The 14,121-nt window shown below is 47.8% G+C and overlaps 1 protein-coding gene across 1 annotated transcript in view; it reads left to right on the forward strand.

Annotated features, from left to right (window-relative positions):
• The first annotated feature begins 11,386 nt into the window (after positions 1-11,386).
• The window catches only part of LOC122928900 (guanylate-binding protein 1-like), a 56,385-nt gene continuing 53,650 nt past the window's right edge, over positions 11,387-14,121 (forward strand). Inside the window, exon 1 of the mRNA XM_044282208.1 lies at positions 11,387-11,519. The gene's annotated coding sequence lies outside the window, so the exon portion shown is untranslated. The remainder of the gene's footprint in view (positions 11,520-14,121) is intronic.

Below are 14,121 nucleotides of genomic sequence, written 5' to 3' on the forward strand. Positions count from 1 at the left end.
AAATATGTGTATTTTACGAAAATTCGCTATATTGCTATGAATATGAATATTAAATATTACGAATATTCTAAAAAACGAAGTTATAGCAATATAACGAATATTCGTAAAATACACATATAAACTGCAATTTAGCTAATATAGTGCTATAGTATTTTTTTATAGTCTAATATTTTTTTTGGTCTTCTGAACTTCAGATTTGGGAAAAATTTACACTACCATATTTTTCGCCCTATAAGACTCACCGGCCCATAAGACGCACCTAGGTTTTTGAGGAGGAAAATAAGAAAAAAAATATTTTGAACCAAAAGGTGTGCTTTTGGTGGGCTTTGAACTAATGGTAGCCTGTGAATGACACTATTATGGGGGTCTGTGGATGGCACTGTTATGTGGGTCTGTGGATGGCACTGTTATGGGGGTCTGTGGATGGCACTGTTATGGGGGTCTGTGGATGGCACTGTTATGGGGGTCTGTGGATGGCACTGTATGATGAGACCAATCTCGCCACATTGCATTGGAGATGCCTGGTTGCCCGCCTGCTCCCTTTAGACTATGGCCCCATGTTGAAACGCTTGATTTTCCCCTGCAAAAACATGAAAGTCGGGTCATTTGGTACTTGCCCTTTTTGAACAGTGATACTCCAGATAGCTATGCCATGGCGCCCATTCGGATAACGAAAGACTATGTGAAATTAAAGACTTTGGCTCCATGGCGATTCTACTGTATTCGTGTAGTCTGAATGCCATTCACCTAATAATATGCACTCAGACTTGAGCTATCTGGGGATATGGTAAATGTCTGTGTTTACTGTAAGGGTTGTGACATTGTATGTTTAAATGGTGATTTCTGTCCTGTTGTCCCCACATGTGGCGATTTCCCTTTGTCCTGAGAGATAATTGAATTGCTCCTCGGGTGTCTCCAGGGCAGAGAGGAGGAAACCATGATGCATTGTGGGGATGTATTGTGTCTGTGTATCCTGAATTGCTGCATATCTGTCCTGTGTCACAGTCTTCCATCTGGTCCCCTAGGGGAGTGCTCACCAGATGGGGACCTGCATAAATATGGGCGAGTAGTCCCCAATAAAGAGTTGCTATTTTACATTCAACATAGAGCCTCGTCTCATGTGTGTGGGGATTGCTATACATGTATACTCTCCTGGCTATTACTCCTAGCTCTTGTAAGAGCTGTTCCTGTTCCTGTGGTGGTATCGGTGTCAAGTGGAGTGCTTGGAGTCCTCGGGAGGCACTGGGAGCTTAATAAAAAGAAGAAAAACTGCTACAAGAGGACATAGCTTTAAATTAGAGGGGCAAAGGTTTAAAAGTAATATCAGGAAGTGTTACTTTACTGAGAGTAGTGGATGCATGGAATAGCCTTCCTGCAGAAGTGGTAGCTGCAAATACAGTGGAGGAGTTTAAGCATGCATGGGATAGGTATAAGGCCATCCTTCATATAAGATAGGGCCAGGGACTATCCATAGTATTCAGTATATTGTGCAGACTAGATGGGCCAAATGGTTCTTATCTGCCGACACAGTCTATGTTTCAATGTTTCTATCAACGGAGGTACCCGGTCGGGATCTCAGGAGATCCGTTATATTGGTGGCAAGCGGCAGGATCGTTCCCACAGCCAGAAGGACAGCTACAGGAGACACCATTCCATGGATTTTACAATTTGAGGGCAACACATGTCCTAGTACAGCGACCCTGACAACACCAGAATGGTAACAGCAGTGGAGTACGATGAGGGTGTCATGGATGACCGAGATACAGCCCGCAAGGGTATCTGGTACTAGGCACTGGGTATTGTGGAGTATCTTCGGGACGAGAGACTCCCCACGGAAGACCAGCGGTTGCAGAAGCGAGTAGCCCTGCGGATGCCCTTCCTGGGAGAGCAGCCCCGGGAGGAATAGGTAAAGGAATTGGAACTCCTAGCATGGCAGAAGCTGTGGCTGGAAGATGCCTACCAGGCGCTCTGGTGGTATGGGGCACAGTACCTACCCAGGACAGCTGAGCATGAGAAGCCAGAGGGAGCGGAGTTTGATGATCCTGGTTTGTTATGGGAGACTTTTTCAGAGCTGGAGTTTGGGAGCCCTACACAAGCCCAGTTCCGTGATCTCTTGGAATGGAGGGAGAGCAGGTATGACTGGAACAGCACTCATGAGATTGAGCAGGACCTGGTCCACCTGGTGACCCAGGAGATGGAGCTGGGACAGGGCTACCAGCAGCTGTTCAACTCCAATGAAAAGGCTCAGCAGGAGAGCAGAGTGTCAGACCCAGGTCCAGAGCCCTTCAGCTGGGAGGATATTGTGGCCGTTTACTGGGAAGAACCCCAGGTGGCCGGTGGAGATGGGACCAAGGTCTCTCCACTGCTCCTGCAGGGAATTGGGAGCCCAGTCTCCATTCCCCAGCGGCCGTGTGAGTTATTGGGAATTGGGAACCCAGTCTCCATTCCCCAGCGGCAGGCTGAGTTACAGGGGGCAGAGACAGTTGGTCCTGTCCCCCAGCAGCAGATTGAGTTGTTGGGAATTAAGAGCCTAGTCTCCATCACACAGCAACAGAAGGATTTGTTGGGAATTGGGAGCCTAGTCTCCATTCCCCAGCGGCAGCTTAACTTACCAGGGGGAGACAGTAAGCCCCACAACTGTGCAGATGGGACCATGGTCTCTGCACTTACAGCACAGGGGGTAGGGACAGTCGGTCCTGTCTCCCAGCAACAGGGCTGTTTAGCCAAAGGGGAGACAGTCGGTCTCCCCCTCCAGCAGCAGAGCTGGGTATCCAAAGGGGAGACAGTCGGTCTCCCTCTCCAACAACCAGGCTCCAACCAGGCTTCTTCCGTGGTAGCGCTGGCACCAGGGCAGAGTACCGCTGATCCCTGCCCACAAAAAAACCTCCACTCCAAGCCAGGGAGCAACACAGAGACCGGAAGTACCAGTTACCAACATAACCTTTGTGGACTCACTGAACAGGCTATCAAATTCAGCAGGTCCAGTATTTGGTTGTGGGTGGGCTGTACTGCTGTTTCTGTTTTGTGGGTGGGCTGCTGGACTAACAAGGGCACTGACAGGCAGGAAGTCAGATACCCTGTTAGTCTGTTTGGAAAACGGGAGAGACCAATCTCGCCACATTGCATTCGAGAAGCCTGGTTGCCCGCCTGCTCCCTTTAGACTATGGCCCCATGTTGAAACGCTTGATTTTCCCCTGCAAAGACATGAAAGTCGGGTCATTTGGTACTTGCCCTATTTGAACAGTGATACCCCAGATAGCTATGCCATGGAGCCCATTCGGATAACGAAAGACTATGTGAAATTAAAGACTTTGGCTCCATGGTGATTCTACTGTATTCGTGTAGTCTGAGTGCCATTCACCTAATAATATGCACTCAGACTTGAGCTATCTGGGGATGTGTTAAATGTCTGTGTTTACTGTAAGGGTTGTGACATTGTGTGTTTAAATGGTGATTTCTGTCCTGTTGTCTCCACATGTGTATTGGCGATTTCCCGTTGTCCTGAGAGATAATTGAATTGCTCCTCGGGTGTCTCCGGGGCAGAGAGGAGGAAACCATGATGCATTGTGGGGATGTATTGTGTCTGTGTATCCTGAATTGCTGCATATCTGTCCTGTGTCACAGTCTCCCATCTGGTCCCCCTAGGGGAGTGTCCGCCAGATGGGGACCTGTATAAATACGGGCGGGTAGCCCTCAATAAAGAGTTGCTATTTTACATTCAACATAGAGCCTCGTCTCATGTGTGTGGGGATTGCTATACGTGTATACTCTCCTGGCTATTACTCCTAGCTCTTGTGAGAGCTGTTCCTGGTTCCTGTGGTGGTATCGGTGTCAAGTGGAGTGCTTGGAGTCCTCGGGAGGCACTGGGAGCATTCATCGACAGAGGTACCCGGTCAGGGTGTCAGGAGATACGTTACACACTGTTATGGGGGTCTGTGGATGGCACTGTTATGGGGGTCTGTGGCTGACACTGTTATGGGGGCATCTGTGGATGGCATGACACTGCTATATGGGGGATCTGTGGATGACAGATAAATAGCATCTTATGCTATTTGACATCCACAGATCCCCCCATAACAGTGTCAGCCACTGTGAATGACCCTCAATACAGGGGGTGGGGGCTGGCATCTACACTTGTTTTTAAATGGCAGCGCGGGCCCAGTGCAGTCATTGTATTCTATTGCACCGGGCCCCGCTAACTGTACTAATGGTATCTATTGTAACTTTAGGCAGGCAATGTTTAACTATAGATATGTTCGATCCATCAGCCTGTACTTACGATCATAGCAGGCAGGAGGCAGGAGGCTGGGCGGGCGGGCACTGGCAGCATAACTTCCTACTTCACGTGCCTGCGCCGCTTGCTTCATTCATAAAGTGGGCGGCGCAGGCACGTGACGTAGGAAGTTACGCTGCCAGTGCCCGCCCGTCCAGCCTCCTGCCTCCAGCCTGCTATGATCGTAAGTACAGGCTGCTGGATCGAACATATCTATAGTTAACCATTGCCTGCCTGCTGTAACAGTAGATACCATTAGTACAGTGAGCGGGGCCCGATGCAATAGAATACAGTGAGTGCACCGGGCCCCGCTGCCAATACAAAGCTAAAGGCCGGCCCCCAGCCTCTCCTCCCCCCTCGCTGATACACACGTCGGCCGCGCTGTGCAGCTTGCGGTCAGCGGTGTATCAGTGTAAAAACGTCAGCATTCTCCCCATAAGACGCATTGCCATTTTCCTCCCACTTTTGGGGGGGAAAAGTGCGTCTTATAGGGCGAAAAATACGGTATTTACAAAAAATACTATAGCACTATATTAGCTAAATTGCCCATCTATATGTGTATTTTATGGATATTCGCTATATTGCTATATATTCTTGTAATCTTGTTATAGAATATGATGAATATTCTAAAAAACGAAGTTATAGCAATATATCGAATATATTCGTTATTTTGAATAATCGTCTTTTTTTCTATATGTACTGTTGTTTCACTTCGGCATACTGCTCCTCACAAGCTATATAGAAAGAAGTAGGGGGGAATCAATCTTTATATTCGAATTCCCGATTTTTACCCAAAAATCGGGAACGTTATGAATGATCGCGTGAGGACGAAATAGTGTGACCTAATCGCGTCACATGACCTGGTTTCGGTTTCGCTTTGCTTAGTGCTTTGGCAGTCTTCCTAAAATAAAATCGTAAAGATAAAATGGTGCGAAAAACCTTTAATGAGGATGAAGAAGTTATTCTCACTGTAAGTGATATTGTATTACAGTACTGTATTGTATTACATTTTGCATGCCAGAACAATATTTTGCAACACTAGAACAACGTATAAATTATTCATATGTAGATCGACTGTTGCAAAATATTTGTGTATGCCAATAAGAACTACATTGATACTTTTTTTTTTTTGTTTGTTTTTTCCCCCCCAACAGTCGATTTTACAGATTGGTGCACTAAGTATTCTTGTTACTTCGCAGCACTATGTCAGTAGCATGCATGCATGGACAACAGATAAATATCTAGCACATGCACATAGCACGTCCGTTCTCCTGCCATGCAATATACAGTATACCACACACTATATACCATACACACAATATATATATAGATTACATTTTATGTCCATGAGTAGGGATGAGCAAACCCGAACTGTATAGTTCGGGTTCGTATCGAATTTTGTGGTGTTCGTGACACGGACCCGAACCCGAACATTTTCGTAAGAGTCTGGGTTCAGTGTTCGGCGCTTTCTTGGTGCTTTTTGAAAGGCTGCAAAGCAGCCAATCAACAAGCGTCATACTACTTGCCCCAAGAGGCCGTCACAGCCATGCCTACTATTGGCATGGCTGTGATTGGCCAGAGCACCATGTGACCCAGCCTCTATTTAAGCTGGAGTCACATAGCGCCGCCCGTCACTCTGCTCTGATCAGCGTAGGGAGAGGTTGCAGCTGCTGCTGTTAGGGCGAGATTAGGCAGGGATTTAGTCTTCAAAAACACTTAATGAAGTGATCGATCTACAGCTGTGAATCATTCAACCTCTGCTATTTAATTGCTCACTGTTTTTAGGCTGCCCAGAGCGTTTTTCTGTCACTTTTTTCTGGGGTGATCGGCGGCCATTTTGTGTCTTGTGGTGCGCCAGCACAAGCTGCCACCAAGTACATTTAACCATCAATAGTATTGCTATATCCTACATCAGGGGCTTGGCTGTGCCTAAATCTGGTGTTTCAGCTGCGGCCAGCCAATTGTAATACTGTCTGCTGTCTGGCAAAGGATATATTTTGTTCTGGGTTGAAATACAATTCCCAACTTAGCAATTCCCTAAATCAGTGGTTTCTGCTGTATCAGGCCTACTTTAAATCTATCCATAAAAGGGTATATTAGATTGAAGGTGCGGATAGGGTCATTCTCAATAACTTCACACGCTACTGTGCATATCCAAGTCTAATTCTGTCAGTAAACCTATACCTGTCACCCAGCGCCTAAATAATAGGCCTCAAATTTATAGTCAGCTAAATCTGTGGTTACTGCTGTGCCTGTATTAGTGTAATACGGTACCTAAATAGATGCCAGATAGTGTTAGGTGTCTGTAAAAAAAGGCCTGAATTTGAATTCAATACATTGGGCCAAATAATTTTTTTCTTATTGTGGTGAACGGTAACAATGAGGAAAACATCTAGTAAGGGACGCGGACGCGGACATGGTCGTGGTGGTGTTAGTGGACCCTCTGGTGCTGGGAGAGGACGTGGCCGTTCTGACACATCCACACGTCCTAGTGAACCAACTACCTCAGGTCCCAGTAGCCGCCAGAATTTACAGCGATATTTGGTGGGGCCCAATGCCGTTCTAAGGATGGTAAGACCTGAGCAGGTACAGGCATTAGTTAATTGGGTGGCCGACATGAAGTGGTGCTGGAAGACGACTGGGTGGAAGACGATGCAGGGGACGATGAGGTCCTAGACCCCACATGGAATGAAGGTCGTGCCACTGACTTTCACAGTTCGGAGGAAGAGGCAGTGGTGAGACCGAGCCAACAGCGTAGCAAAAGAGGGAGCAGTGGGCAAAAGCAGAACACCCGCCGCCAAGAGACTCCGCCTGCTACTGACCGCCGCCATCTGGGACCGAGCACCCCAAAGGCAGCTTCAAGGAGTTACCTGGCATGGCAATTCTTCAAACAGTGTGCTGATGACAAGACCCGAGTGGTTTGCACGCTGTGCCATCAGAGCCTGGAGCGAGGCATTAACGTTCTGAACCTTAGCACAACCTGCATGACCAGGCACCTGCATGCAAAGCATGAACTGCAGTGGAGTAAACACCTTAAAACCAAGGAAGTCACTCAGGCTCCCCCTGCTACCTCTTCTGCTGCTGCCGCCTCGGCCTCTTCTGCTGCTGCCGCCTCGGCCTCTTCTGCTGCTGCCGCCTCGGCCTCTTCTGCTGCCGCCGCCTCGGCCTCTTCCTCCGCCTCTGGAGGAACGTTGGCACCTGCCGCCCAGCAAACAGGGGATGTACCACCAACACCACCACCTCCCTCACCAAGCATCTCCACCATGTCACACGGAAGCGTTCAGCTCTCCATCTCACAAACTTTTGAGAGAAAGCGTGAATTCCCACCTAGCCACCCTCGATCCCTGGCCCTGAATGCCAGCATTTCTAAACTACTGGCCTATGAAATGCTGTCATTTAGGCTGGTGGAGACAGACAGCTTCAAACAGCTCATGTCGCTTGCTGTCCCACAGTATGTTTTTCCCAGCCGCCACTACTTCTCCAAGAGAGCCGTGCCTTCCCTGCACAACCAAGTATCCGATAAAATTAAGTGTGCACTGTGCAACGCCATCTGTGGCAAGGTCCACCTAACCACAGATACGTGGACCAGTAAACACGGCCAGGGACGCTATATCTCCCTAACTGCACACTGGGTAAATGTAGTGGCAGCTGGGCCCCAGGCAGGGAGCTGTTTGTCGCACGTCCTTCCGCCGCCAAGGATCGCAGGGCAACATTCTTTGCCTCCTGTTGCCACATTCTTTGCCTCCTGTTGCCACCTCCTCCTTCTCGGCTTCCTCCTCCTCTTCTTCCACCTGCTCATCCAGTCAGCCACACACCTTCACCACCAACTTCAGCACAGCCCGGGGTAAACGTCAGCAGGCCATTCTGAAACTCATATGTTTGGGGGACAGGCCCCACACCGCACAGGAGTTGTGGCGGGGTATTGAACAACAGACCGACGAGTGGTTGCTGCCGGTGAGCCTCAAGCCCGGCCTGGTGGTGTGCGATAATGGGCGAAATCTCGTTGCAGCTCTGGGACTAGCCGGTTTGACGCACATCCCTTGCTTGGCGCATGTGCTGAATTTGGTGGTGCAGAAGTTCATTCACAACTACCCCAACATGTCAGAGCTGCTGCATAAAGTGCGGGCCGTCTGTTCGCGCTTCCGGCGTTCACATCCTGCCGCTGCTCGCCTGTCTGCGCTACAGCATAACTTCGGCCTTCCCGCTCACCGCCTCATATGCGACGTGCCCACCAGGTGGAACTCCACCTTGCACATGCTGGACAGACTGTGCGAGCAGCAGCAGGCCATAGTGGAGTTTCAGCTGCAGCACGCACGGGTCAGTCGCACTGCGGAACAGCACCACTTCACCACCAATGACTGGGCCTCCATGCGAGACCTGTGTGCCCTGTTGCGCTGTTTCGAGTACTCCACCAACATGGCCAGTGGCGATGACGCCGTTATCAGCGTTACAATACCACTTCTATGTCTCCTTGAGAAAACACTTAGGGCGATGATGGAAGAGGAGGTGGCCCAGGAGGAGGAGGAGGAGGAAGAGGAGTCATTTTTAGCACTTTCAGGCCAGTCTCTTAGAAGTGACTCAGAGGGAGGTTTTTTGCAACAGCAGAGGCCAGGTACAAATGTGGCCAGCCAGGGCCCACTACTGGAGGATGAGGAGGACGAGGATGAGGAGGAGGTGGAGGAGGATGAGGATGAAGCATGGTCACAGCGGGGTGGCACCCAACGCAGCTCGGGCCCATCACTGGTGCGTGGCTGGGGGGAAAGGCAGGACGATGACGATACGCCTCCCACAGAGGACAGCTTGTCCTTACCCCTGGGCAGCCTGGCACACATGAGCGACTACATGCTGCAGTGCCTGCGCAACGACAGCAGAGTTGCCCACATTTTAACGTGTGCGGACTACTGGGTTGCCACCCTGCTGGATCCACGCTACAAAGACAATGTGCCCACCTTACTTCCTGCACTGGAGCGTGATAGGAAGATGCGCGAGTACAAGCGCACGTTGGTAGACGCGCTACTGAGAGCATTCCCAAATGTCACAGGGGAACAAGTGGAAGCCCAAGGCGAAGGCAGAGGAGGAGCAAGAGGTCGCCAAGGCAGCTGTGTCACGGCCAGCTCCTCTGAGGGCAGGGTTAGCATGGCAGAGATGTGGAAAAGTTTTGTCAACACGCCACAGCTAACTGCACCACCACCTGATACGCAACGTGTTAGCAGGAGGCAACATTTCACTAACATGGTGGAACAGTACATGTGCACACCCCTCCACGTACTGACTGATGGTTCGGCCCCATTCAACTTCTGGGTCTCTAAATTGTCCACGTGGCCAGAGCTAGCCTTTTATGCCTTGGAGGTGCTGGCCTGCCCGGCGGCCAGCGTTTTGTCTGAACGTGTATTCAGCACGGCAGGGGGCGTCATTACAGACAAACGCAGCCGCCTGTCTACAGCCAATGTGGACAAGCTGACGTTCATAAAAATGAGCCAGGCATGGATCCCACAGGACCTGTCCGTCCCTTGTCCAGATTAGACATTAACTACCTCCCCTTAACCATATATTATTGGACTCCAGGGCACTTCCTCATTCAATCCTATTTTTATTTTCATTTTACCATTATATTGCGAGGCTACCCAAAGTTGAATGAACCTCTCCTGTGTCTGGGTGCCGGGGCCTAAATATATGATAATGGACTGTTCCAATGTTGGGTGACGTGAAGCCTGATTCTCTGTTACGGGACCTCTCTCCTCTGTCTGGGTGCCGGGGCCTAAATATCTGACAATGGACTGTTGCAGTGGTGGGTGACGTGAAGCCTGATTCTCTGCTGTGATATGAAGACTGATTCTCTGCTGACATGAAGCCTGATTCTCTGCTATGGAAAGGGTTACCAAACCGATCACAGGAAACGACCGTGAAAGATAATGATTAAATCCCAAATTATCTTATTTTTGTTGGTCTATTAATTTGGTTATTATCGCTGCTGCCGGACATCACATTAACATCCGGTAGAGGCTACGCACACAGCGCTTTGTTTTGGCTTTTTTTGGAGCAGTTTTGGGTCCAAATTTCTCTACAGAACCTGAAAAACACCAAATGAAAACGAAAAATGTAGTAAAATAAAAACCAAGATGAAATTTGTTCGAAGTTCACGGCAGAGGAACATATGATATCCCTGAAGGAAAACATGTGAAGAAACTATAAGACTGCAGCGGGTGCCTAGGGGCGGCCATCGGAGACTGAACAGCATCGTGTGACCGGGTGACAACACACAGGACCCAGGCAGACGCCAAGTTAACCCTCTGAGCACCAGAACTTTATACTCACACGCTTCGTCAGCTCTGCTATGTCACTTGTAAAGCCTCGTTGCTCTGAGGGTTAAATACTGATGACCGATCCACAAGTTTCTCTTTGTTAATTTTCTATTCCATTTTCTGCACATTATTACGGGGGCGGCCATATTGCCTGAGCTGTCAGCAGCGTTCAGAGATTTGCTTTACAGCAGCGACAGGAACCTGCAGTGCGGAGTTGACTCACTGACTTCTGGGAGAGGGTTGTGGGCATGCTCTGTGACCTGTGAAGAGGTCATTGTGCAGGGAGGGGGAGGAGGTGAGACAAGACATCATCTATTGTGGCTCTTGTGTTAGCTATAGATAGGTGTTATCTGTCATTGTAATCCTGTCTGTGTGAATAAAGAGATGATTGCTGAGAAAACATATCCTGGAAAATGTAATCCCTGCCCCCGATACAGTATAGCTCCACCCACTGGACTCTGGGGACAATGTGCACAAACCCTACCCCCATCCATCCTTCTTCATGATCAGTCTCCTCTTCCAGGACTGAGGATTCAAAAATGAGTCGTAAAGGATTAGAAAAACATGGTTTCTGACTTCCAAAACAGGGCCGGCCCCGTCCATGGCTTGTGTCTAGCCCTGCAGCCCCTGTCCAGTGAGGGGGGCTGAGCTGCATTACCGCACACAGCCTGTGGACAGACGTGGCGCTGTTTATGGAGAAAGCAGCCATGTTTTTGTAATCCTGTGCAGCAAGGGGTTAATTGTCTAGTGCACGACCAGAGGTACGTGGAGGGAGAGAAGCAGAGGAAGTCGTCTTACTTTCACTTTCCTTTGAGAATATATAATAAGGGCGAGCCGGCGGGTGACGACCAGAGAGCTGAGCACGGAGCGGGCCACGGATTTTATTTGCAATCCATTACATTTTTGAGAAAAGTCTCTTCAGAATTTGCGTCGTGTAAAGTCACGTAAGTCACCGCATTCAGCCACGAGACATAACTCTGCAGCAGAGGCACCGCTTAACCCTTTGATTGCTGTAGCTTCTTACTTTACCCTTTAAGACTGAGGGAATTTCTCAAAGAGAAATAACTTTTTTATTTTTCCGTCGATGCAGCCGCGCAGGTATTTCTGTGGCATCAATCACGTTTGGCATTTGTAATCTTCCATTCATATAGTCACATGAGGGGAAAAGATAGATTTTTATGGCACCATTTCATTTACTGTGTCTTGTACTGGAAAATAGAAAAAATGTCTTTATAGAGTGAAAATTTAAAAACCTCGACAATTCTGACAATGTTTTTTGGTTTTTTATTTTACAGTGTTCACTGTGCAGGAAGCCTGACATGGCGTCCTTATAATGTGGTCAGCACCCGGCATACCCGGGCAAGTGCCCACTGCGCTGCTATGATGCTGCCCTCAGTACAGACGGAAGCGCTCATTGCTGGAGCGCAGGGAGCTACTGTCACACTCGCGTTTTGTGCGGATCCGTCATGGACGGATCCATTCAGATAATACAGCCGTTCAGAACGGATCCATTTGTATTATCTTTAACATAGCCCAGACGCAGGGCTGGTGCAAGGATTTTTGCCAACACAAGCAAAGGTAGCTGATTCACTCTTACAGTAGAAACTCCCAAGAAGTGACCCCATTTTGGAAACTAGGGGATAAGGTGACAGTTTTATTGGTACTATTTTTGGGTACATATGATTTTTTTATCATTCATTATAACACTTTATGGGGCAAGGTGACCAAAAAATTGGTTGTTTTAGCACAGTTTTTATTTATTTATTTTTACAGCGTTCACCTGAGGGGTTCAGTCAAGTGACATTTTTATAGAGCAGATTGTTACGGACGTGGCGATACCTAATATGTATACTTTGTTCATGTTCTGAGAGCTATAGTTCTTTTATTTTTTGAGAGATTTTCTTATGTAGGGCCTCATTTTTGCGGGATGAGGTGACGGTTTTATTGGTACCATTTTGGTACCATTTTGATCACTTGGTTTTGCACTTTTTGTGATGTAAAGTAAAAAAAATTGCTTGTTTTGACAAAGTTTTTTTTTTTACGTTGTTCACCCGAGGGGTTCGGTCATGTGATATTTTTATAGAGCTGTTTTTTACGAACGCGGCAATACCTAATATGTATACTTTTTTTATTTATTTCACTTTAACACAATAATAGCATTTTTGAAACCCAAAAAATGATGTTTTAGTGTCTCCATGTTCTAAGAGCTATAGTTTTTTTATTTTTTGAGAGATTTTCTTATGTAGAGGCTCATTTTTTGCGGGATGAGGTGACGGTTTTATTGGTACAATTTTTTGATCACTTGGTGTTGCACTTTTTGTGATGTAAGGTAAAAAAAAATTGCTTGTTTTGACAGTTATTATTTTGTTTTTATGGTGTTTATTGGACTGGGTCGTATATGTGATATATTTATAGAGCCGACCGTCACGGACGCGGCAATACCAAATATGTCTATTTTATTTTATCTATTTTTAACATTTCTTTTTTACATGTGAAACCTTTTTTTATTTTATTACTTTAACACTTTATTTTTTTATTTTTTATTTTACACTTTTCGTCCCCCATACGGTCATACAAGACCTCTGGGGGACATTTACTTCACTTTCTTTTTTTTTTTTTTTTACTGTTGATTTCTCCTGTAACTGGGGCTGACATAGTAGCCCCAGTTACAGGAGAAATGCACCCCCCTGAGAGGCTGTACAGCGCTGTACAGCCTCAGTGCAGGGCTGATCCACATCTCTGAAAGACCTCACACAGCTCCTGCACTCTCCGGTCCCGGCGGTCATATGACCACGGGCCCTAACAGGAAGCGCATAGCGCTTCCTGCTCTGCATACACAGTACTCGGTGAGCGCTGTGTATGCAGCAATCCAGAAGGCAGGGACACCTGGGCACTGTCCCTGCCTTCTCTCTAGGTGTCACAACCAGACATCTGAGAAGCTCTGACAGATGCCTTTCAGAACCTCCTCCTTGAGTTTTCTTTGTGTTGGTTTTCAGTTCCTCATCTCGTTAGCCTCTCTCAGCTGTCTTGTAGTTGGACTGATTGCATCCCTTTAAATTCCTCCCCATAATGCATTAGTGTGCGGCTTATACAACTTCCTGGAGTGTGTGTGCATGCTGATCCTATTTCCCAGTCTTCTATAAGATAAGTGTTACATTCATTTGTGATTTTATGTTTGCTGGATCCCAGGTGACCCTGACTCCCTCCATGTCTAGTGTAGGGAGCCGGTGGTCGTGTCCCCTCACTATTATAGGGTGTTCAGGTGTTATACAGTCGAGGTACGAGGATATGCGATCATCTACCATTGGGATCTTCACATAGGCTGAGCAGTCAGGGAGAGTGCCAGGTCTTATGCAGGGGTCTCCCTTTTGTTCCTTAGTTTTGGATCCAGTGAGTCATATATTCATTTTGTATTGTCTTGTTTCCCGTACACCTTCCGTGACATTATAAGCCGCCAAAACCGTCTCAAGCATGGATCCGGTTTCACTTTTGGCTGAACGCTTCCAGGGTCTTTCATTGGAGGTAGCTGATCTCCGTAAGACTCTT

This window comes from Bufo gargarizans, chromosome 2 (genome assembly GCF_014858855.1).
Source record: "Bufo gargarizans isolate SCDJY-AF-19 chromosome 2, ASM1485885v1, whole genome shotgun sequence".
NCBI classification, from domain to species: Eukaryota; Metazoa; Chordata; class Amphibia; order Anura; family Bufonidae; genus Bufo; species Bufo gargarizans.